This window comes from Ranitomeya variabilis, chromosome 6 (assembly GCF_051348905.1).
Source record: "Ranitomeya variabilis isolate aRanVar5 chromosome 6, aRanVar5.hap1, whole genome shotgun sequence".
Classification (NCBI taxonomy): domain Eukaryota; kingdom Metazoa; phylum Chordata; class Amphibia; order Anura; family Dendrobatidae; genus Ranitomeya; species Ranitomeya variabilis.
In genome coordinates this window covers 56,162,794-56,172,347 of record NC_135237.1, presented here as the reverse complement: position 1 = coordinate 56,172,347, position 9,554 = coordinate 56,162,794, and positions in this window count along the sequence as shown.

The following is a 9,554-nucleotide window of genomic DNA, read 5'->3' as shown; positions in this document are numbered from 1 at the left end:
GAAGATACCTCGCCGGAGGCAGATTGGGATACAGAAAGGCAGCGAAGATACCGCGAAGTACAGGAGTGTGTAGAGAGAAGTCTCGCCCAGGCTAGGCAGAAACAAGAAAGGGACTACAATCAACACGCTCCTGCGATTCCCCTGTCACCTGGTGAGCAAGTGCTTAAACGAAAGAGGAGGTTACACAAGCTCGATGACCAATGGGAAGCGGAACCGTATACCATCTTGCCATCCGACTTCGACAACACTAAGGTCTGTCTCATCAGCAAGGACAGAGGGGAGACCTCGACAGCGGTATCCAGGGATCACCTTAAGGTCTGCCCCGACAAGTTGAAAGAGAGGGGCACGGCCCCAGAAATCTCCCCGCCGGTGGGAAAGGAGAAAATGTTCCATACTGTCCTTGGTGACTTTCCCCAGTCCTGGACTCAGATAAACCAAGCCGTTGTGGTACCTGTCGTAATGTTTCAACAGCCGGACCCGCCAAAAACAATGGTGGTACCAGATCATCTGGCTCCACTACCTCAACAAGCCTTACCTGATGAAGCCCTGCCAATCGTTGAACCGACAAATCCTCCCTCTGCTATCGGTGAATCTGCTGTACCCACTGTTGATAGCAGCAGCTCTGAGAGCCCTAACCTGCCAGTGCTACCCCGACTCACTAGAAGTGTAGCTAGAAGACAGTGCACTACACCAGCGGTAGCAAGCATAGCGGGCCCTGTTAGGCCAATAGCAACCCCTGTGCTGCGAAGGTCCACACGCAGCACTCAAAACCAAACTCCCCTCCGCTACAAACCTTGGAGGTATTAATAAGGGCTGCTCTTTAGTTAAGAATGTTTTTTGTGTGTATTTTTGTTACAGGTTTTAAATGGACAATAGAGTAATGGACGGTGAATTGCTCAAAAACTTTCATAAGGGGGGACCCCTTTGTTTACCCGGGGTCCCCGCTGTTTCAACCACTGAACTGAGAGTCATAAACTGTGCATGACCTAACTTTTGCAACGTTCAAGAATCCTCACCTCCCGTAAAGGGAAGCATTGTTATGTTCAATTGTTATGCTATTTCAAAAATTTGTGTGTTTTCTGTTAACATGTATTATTGTTCCTGTTTTCCCAGTCCCGGAGTACTGGATTTAACCGGGGGGGAGTGCAGCACCCCAGAGTCCTGGTTGTTGCAGTACTGTGGCTCCGCCACTATGGGGAGCTATGGTACGTCTGATTGCACTAAAGGAGTTTCTCTGACCAGGTAACACCTCACTACACTTCACACTCCGGCCACCAGGGGGGGCGGTCCTATCTAGTAGGCCACTCCTCACACTATGGTAAAACTGGGGGTTGGACAGGAAGACAGGGAGAAGTAGCTGGGAAGAGCTAGTGAGAGGACCTGTCAGGGATGGGATCCTGGCAGACTCCTCAGAGCAGAACTAACCAGTGCACAACGGGAATACAGTAAAGAAGTATTGGGACCAGAAGGAGTCGTGCTGTTAGACCGAGGCAACATCCTTCTGAGGCGCAAACAGTCGGTGGCCGGAACGCCGAGCAAGTAAGAGACTTTAAGTACACTGCAAACCACGGCCGGACAGCTAATTACAGGTTGGCTGTCCCACTGAACACCTAAGCAGACAACGGAGGCAGCTGTGGGAGAGGGGCGACTCTAGGGTCCCGGAAGAACTCCAGGCCTACCCCGTCATACGGGTGCGTCCTACCATATCACCTGGAGGACGAAGAGAACGAACAAATAGAGACAGACAGAAACAGTTGTGAGGACTATCCCGGGAGCTCAGCAGGGAAGAACTACAACACCCAGCGCTAGAAGGTAGACACTGATTCCCACCTGTAAAGAGGACTCCTGATGTGCCTTTGGACCGGCTGGTCTCTGACAACCCAGTTAACAGCGCTCTGGACTGAGGTCTCCAAAACCTTCAGTAAAGAGGTAAAGAGACTGCAACCTGGTTTCCTCGTTATTTACCGCGACTTGCACCCCACAACTGCACCATTATTACCGCTTATTGCACCGGACGTCCCCCACTGACAGACAGGGCCACGGACCGGGTCTAGCCACCGTGACAACCCCAGGACTGAGACCTAGAGGCCCGGCTCCGGGTACCCCTAGGCCCTGCGGCGGTGTGGGGCGCTTCACATGAGCCTCTTCACAAATCTTACTCCAGTAAGATGGAGTATGATTTCTGGAGAAGGAACTCCACAAGTCATCATAAATTAGACGAACTGAGGTGTCACTGCCCCATTTCGCCCCAGCTCTGCTCGTTTTGGTGGAGCTTGGCGAAACTGACGTAAAAAGCCAAACCATGACTCTCTATCCAGTCCAGAAAAAGAGGGAAAGGCGGGAAAAGCTAGGAAATGGAACCACTATTCTAGTGATGGGTGGGAGACCCCCCAACAATTTATCACCTATTTTATAGACAGGTGATCCTTTTTGGGGGGGAAGGTGGAACTGGAAGAGGAGTGAGAAACCCTCTTTAAGGACCCTGTTAGTGCTGTCCTTAAAGGGATTTTCCAACTGTTTTTTAAAAAAAGAGTCAAAGTTATTTCTTGATTTTTCTTCTTCTCAGCATTAGGAAAACCATAGTTTTATTTTTACATTGACACAGTTGAGTCTTGTTTTTTTTTGTGGGACGTGTTGCATTCTTCAATGCCACCATTTTGGCGATACTTATATAACCTAATACATTTTATTAATTCTTTCTGGGATGAATGGTATGCCGTTGTTGTTTTGTTGCGTACTGCCTGAAACACAAGAATAAAACCACTGTTACCATAGGGATCATTAATTTCTGACAGAAATGCATTGTGAGAACCCATTTTCGTACTACATGTACTTGTAGCCCAGCAGGAAGCATTTATTGAAATGGGTCACATAAAAAAAGGAATTTTATGCATTATGTTTTTATGCATGATACTTCTCTGGTCAGTAGCTTAGTATCTTTAGTACAGAACTGTGGGGTATGCTGCAGCTTGTTATTATGTCGCAGGCTGGCCACTGACCCCACAGAAGCCAGATACTTCAGTAATCATCTCATCATCACAGACAGAATGACAATGACAGAGAACACCTATATACACAATAGATTATACAGGATCCACCCTTCAAGATAGAGGATTCCCTCTCTGCGCAATGACCTCTGCACAGATCACAGAGCATGCCCACTCTACTCTCCTATAGAAGTCTATGAGAATGTGTCAAGTTAAAGAAGACATTTCACCAGGTCAGAAGAGGCCAGTTTTGACTTAATTTATTCCTGCTCCTGATTATTTTGTTTTTGTTTTTTTCTTTAAATCAGCCATACGATTTCAAAGATATGGGTCTCTTTATCTAGTGCAAGTTTTAATGGTCTTTACTTAAGGGACTCCTGTGTATAGTGGCAGCTCTCTGCACACAGAATGACGAAGCGGCATCAGGCGGTTGCCGATGCTGACAGGTAAGGGAGATGAGAGCACACACAATGTCATACAGGGGGCGAGTGTGTGCACACAGTGTCTTATTTTTCTCGCTCTCATCCCCCTCTCTTGTGTATAGCAACCGCCCGCTACACTCAAGATCACACAGCAATGTGAGGACACTATATATAGGAGAGGGAGACTAGAGCATGCACACACTCACATTGTGTACGTTCTTATCGCTCTCCTGTCTTGCAGCTTTGTAATCCTGTGTGTAGGGCACGGACACCATTCACAGGAGAGGGGGGCTTGAGAACTCGGCCCCTGCACACACTGACGGTGTGTATGCAGGCGCTCTGCCGCTCCATTGTCATTATGAGTGTTACATACTTGTTTTGGATCCGAGCTTTGCTCCTCTCACCCTTATCCGCTGAATTTTGTTGTGCCCCACATCGGGCTTTGCAAGTGGCCCAGCGTGCTCCAATGTAATTGTCTGCCTGGGCCGATATAAGGATCACCAAGACACACATCTGTATCTTGGTATTAAAGGCTGAGTCACACATAACGATATCGTTAACGATATCGTTGCAACGTCACGCTTTTGGTGACGTAGCAACGATCCCGCTAACGATCTCGTTATGTGTGACAGCGACCAACGATCAGGCCCCTGCTGGGAGATCGTTGGTCGATGGGAATGATCAGGACCTTTTTTTGGTCGCTGATCACCCGTTGTCATCGCTGGATCGGCGTGTGTGACACCGATCCAGCGATGTGTTCACTTGTAACCAGGGTAAATATCGGGTTACTAAGTGCAGGGCCGCGCTTAGTAACCCGATATTTACCCTGGTTACCATTGTAAAAGTTAAAAAAAAAAAACAGTACATACTCACATTCTGATGTCTGTCACGTCCCCCGGCGTCCACAGGGTTGACTGTGTCAGCACCGGCCGTAAAGCAGAGCACAGCGGTGACGTCACCGCTGTGCTCTGCTTTATGGCCGGCGCTGACACATTCAGTGCAGGGAAGCTCTCGGCAGCAGCGCGCGCATTACCAGCGCTCCTGCCGAAAGCAGTTTTAACCCTGTGGACGCCGGCGGGGGACGTGACAGACATCAGAATGTGAGTATGTAGTGTTTTTTTTTTTTACTTTTACAATGGTAACCAGGGTAAATATCGGGTTACTAAGCGTGGCCCTGCACTTAGTAACCCGATGTTTACCCTGGTTACCCGGGTGCTGCAGGGGGACTTCGGCATCGTTGAAGACAGTTTAAACGATGCCGAAGTCGTTCCCCTGATCGTTGGTCGCTGGAGAGAGCTGTCTGTGTGACAGCTCCCCAGCAACCACACAACGACTTACCAACGATCACGGCCAGGTCGTATCGCTGGTCGTGATCGTTGGTAAGTCGTTTAGTGTAACGGTACCTTTAGACTTTTAAGTACCTGTGCTATCTGCTTCCCGGTCTCCTATCTGTCTGCAGCCTTCAGTACCTCTGCTATCTGCTTCCCGGTGTCCTATCTGCAGCCTCCAGTACCTCTGCTACCTGCTTCATGATCTCCTGTCTGCCTGCAGCCTTCAGTGCCTCTGCTTCCTGGTGTCCTGTCTGCCTGCAGCCTCCAGTACCTCTGCTACCTGCTTCCCGATCTCCTGTCTGCCTGCAGCTTCCAGTGCCTCTACTTCCCGGTCTCCTGTCTGCCTGCAGCTTCCAGTGCCTCTACTTCCCTGTCTCCTGTCTGTCTGCAGCCTCCAGTACCTCTGCTACCTGCTTCCCGATCTCCTGTCTGCCTGCTGCTTCCAGTGCCTCTACTTCCCAGTCTCCTGTCTGCCTGCAGCTGTCAGTGCCTCTGCTTCCTGGTGTCCTGTCTGCTGCCTGCAGCCTCCAGTACCTCTGCTACCTGCTTCCCGATCTCCTGTCGGCCTGCAGCTTCCAGTGCCTCTACTTTCCGGTCTCCTGTCTGTCTGCAGCCTCCAGTACCTCTGCCACCTGCTTCCCGATCTCCTGTCTGCCTGCAGCCTTCAGTGCCTCTGCTTCCTGGTATCCTGTCTGCCTGCGGCCTCCAGTACCTCTGCTACTTGCTTCCTGATCTCCTGTCTGCCTGCAGCTTCCAGTGCCTCTGCTTCGGTGTCCTGTCTGTCTGCAGCCTTCAGTGCCTCTGCTTCCTGGTGTCCTGTCTGCCTGCAGCCTACAGTGCCTCTGCTTCCTGGTCTCCTATCTGCCTGCAGCCTCCAATATCGCTTCTACCTGCTTCCTGGTCTCCTGTGTGCCTGCAGCCTCCAGTACCTCTACCTGCTTCCTGGTCTCCTGTGTGCCTGCAGCCTCCAGTACCTAAGCTACCTGCTTCTCAGTCTCCCGTTTGCCTGTGGCCTCCAGCGCTTCTGCTACCTGTTTCATGCGTGCCTTACCTCCCTGCTGCACTGAAGCCTCTGGCCCATGTGCCCACCCGGACCTTGGGCTTGGAGAATGCACCTCACCAGGAGTGCCCAAATAACATTCACAGCTCGAGAGTTAGCTCCAAAGCTAGCACTGCCAAAGACGATGAGCGGAGGAGTGTAGAAATTGTGCGGGTGGAAAGGTGCGGCGAGCCTTTGGTCACACCAAGGGTCCACCGAAGCTCCCTTATTTACATATGTAATAAAATTGTTTTTCTCTAAAACAAATTTACTAACGTCTAAGGTACGTACTGTATATAATTTTTATAGCGGCTGAGTCCTCTATTTGAAAGTATAAATAGTTCACTTTCAGTTTTGGGGGTGACAGACTCCCTGTAATAATGTTTCTTCTGAATCCTGATAAAATAGTTCAAGGTGTTATCTCCTGAAAAGAAAAACTGCTGATTCAGGAATACTACTATGGTGATCACCTATTCCGGCCAGTGAGACAGCGTGTAGATATATTTCCACTGCAGTGTCCACCATTCAAATGAATGGCCGGCCATGGAATGTGCCATTTCTGCCAGACAGACGCATAGCGAATGAGCACAGATTGCCATCGACTGTCCCTCACTGGTGCTTCCTATTTACAATTTTTTTTTTTAGATGCATTGGAGCAATGACAAATTGGTTCCAAAACGCAGAAAAGAGAATAACCAAGGATGGAGCTATGGATTGCCCTTGGCCTTGCTTATGACTCTGCTAAGAGCCTGTTATACACCTCCTACTCCCAGGAATATAAGTGAAGTTAAAAAAGGGGTCACATTTCTCGCCCTTGCGTTGTATTTCTTTCCCTACATCTGCTGGTGCATGCCTGACTACTGTGCCCTGCTTCCGTCACACGTGCCAATGTTGTAAATAGGATTTTGCATATTTTTAACTAAACACAAAAAGAAAAATATTATTATTTATTTTTAGAGCACCATTGATTCCATGGTGCTGTACATGAGAATGGGTTACATACAAAATACAGATATAAATGACAGAGAACAAACTAATAGTGACAGACTGGTACAGAAAGGAGAAGGCCCTGTCCCTGTGGGCTTACATTCTACAGGATGATGGGGAAGGAGACAGTAGGTTAGAAGGTTGCAGGAGCTCCGATGGTGTTGAGGTGGCAGCGTGGCCTGTGCAGGCTGTAAGTTTTCTTGAAGAGATGGGTTTTCAGGTTCCGTCTGAAGGTTCTGAATCTGGTGAATAGTCGGACGTGTTGAGGCCAAGAATTACAGAGGATGGGGGATACTCGGGAGAAGTCTTGGAGGCGGTTGGGTGAGGAGCGTATGAGTGTGGAGGAGAGGAGGCGGTCTTGGGAGGACTAGAGGTTACGTGTTGGAAGATATCAGGAGATTAGTTTGGTGCTATACAGAGGAGACAGATTATGGATGGCTTTGTAGGTCACTTTTAGTAGTCTGAACTGGATATGCTCGGGAATTGGGAGCCAATGAAGAGATTTCCAGAGGTGAGAAGCAGAGACATAGCAAGGCGAGAGGTGGATTAGTCGGGCAGCAGAGTTAAGGATGGACTGGAGAAGTGCGAGATTGTTAGCAGGGAGGCCACAGAGGAGGATATTGCAGTAGTCGAGGCGGGAGATGATGAGGGCATGCACTAACATATTAGTAGATTCAGTGTTGAGGAATTGACGGATTCTGGAAATATTTTTGAGTTGGAGGAGGTGGCAAGAGCTTGGATGTGCGGTTTAAAGGGTGGCAGAGTCCAGGGTTACTCTGTGGCAGTGGACTTGCGGTACAGAGAATAGGGTATGTAGTGTGGCGGTGCTCACACTGTGCGATTTAACAGGCAGTGACCCAAGAAAGTCGAACTTGAAGTCTTTATTGTCCAAAAACTCACACAGTTAAAGGTAGATTTATCCTCCGGATCGCAGCGGGGTCGTCCAAATACAGTCCGTATGGCACCTCGTTGCCGTGGCTTACAGCACCGCCGTTTCACCCTTGGGTGCATCAGAAGTCGTGTTGTCCTTGGCTCTGTGCTTAACCTTGGAGTGGATGGAGAGATTCGCCCCACTTCCAAACCTGCAAAGTCTCTCCAAAAATAAAAGCCCAAATCCAAACTCTTTTTTAGTCTGCAAAGACAGGCGTTGCTGTAGTCACAATGCACTCCAGCGGATTCAATGTGTCTCTCAGAGGCGTATCTAGGGTCTCTGGCACCCGGGGCAAGGATTCAGTTTGGCAGCCCCCCTCCCCCCCTTCCCGAACGTATGCGATTTTCACACTTAGTCATGTACCGACGAGCTCCTCTCCCTTAAGCTCTCAATGTTCAGTGAAAAACTGAGAGAAGCAGAAGAGAAGCTCGTTGTCACAGGACCACAAGTATGAAAGTCGCATATGAGTGAAGTGTCCATGTGACGACGACTGGAACCTGCAGAGCTGAATCCTGACATCGCAGCTTCTGAATTCTCACAACTAATGCACTGCACACTTTTAGGATTCTCCCTTGCCGGTGGACGGTTATGTCAGCACAAGCATGTGATTTGTATACTTCTGACCACATTCCGACCAGACGTGCCCGGCCTCACTCAGTTCATTATCATTGACTGAGGTCACACATGTCTAGTCAGCACATGACCGCATGTATGTAAATTGCCAGCACGAGAGAATCCTGACAGCGTGCAGTGCGCACTGTGAGAATTCAGAAGTCTGCAGTCACAAAGAATGACTGCAGACTCATCACAAACCTGGACATCCCCTTTAATGCTCCTAACATAAATAAAAACATGAGAGTTAGTTAGTATCACAAATAACATTTACATCCAGGTACCTTATAGATGACGTCGCCTCTGGAGCTGTTCTCCTTCATTTCTTCATCTTGTCCAGACCCCATGATGAGTTTTCTCATCCACAGTTCATCTCTGCAGACTTCCATCTTCTCCGCTCTTTTGCAGAAAATCTCCACATGACGCCCTTAAAGATACAAGTGTCATTAAAATGCTCCTGAATAAAAAATTGCCCCTCACTATATTGTCTGCATAAAATATGACCTCCACACTGTCCCTCTTATGGTACATGCTCTTTACACGGACCTCCCCTTTCCATACCGGCCCTCTCTTCACACTGTCCTCTCACACTGTGTCCCCCCTATAGGGCCCAGTATTTATACTGTACTCTCTCATCACACTCCCCCTCCTTGGTATACTATTCCCTCCTGGCTGTGCCCTCACAATGTCCCTCCATGCTACGCATGCGCACATCCCAACACCCTCACTCCCCGTACTCTGTCCACATATGTTTTTCACATCGCTACTCATACTGTGTCTGCATACATTCCCCCGTTTGCTCCCCAAACTGTCTGCACCCATCCCCCATACTGTTTCCTCATACATGCCCCCATCTCCCCCCTTTGCTCTTCATTTTGTGTCCTCAGATCTCCCCCACACATTAAATCCCCCCATCCCCATGACAAATCTCCCCCCCACACACATTCAATCCCCCATCTCCACTCCAATTCTCCCCACACACAATTAATACCCCCATCTGCACTAACATTAAATCTCCCCCCACAATAAATCCCCCCATCTCCACTCACATTAAATCTCCCCCCCACATTAAATCTCCCCCCCACAATAAATCCCCCCATCTCCACTCACATTAAATCTCCCCCCCCACAATAAATCCCCCCATCTCCACTCACATTAAATCTCCCCCCCACAATAAATCCCCCATCTCCACTCACATTAAATCTCCCCCCACAATAAATCCCCCCATCTCCACTCATATTAAAT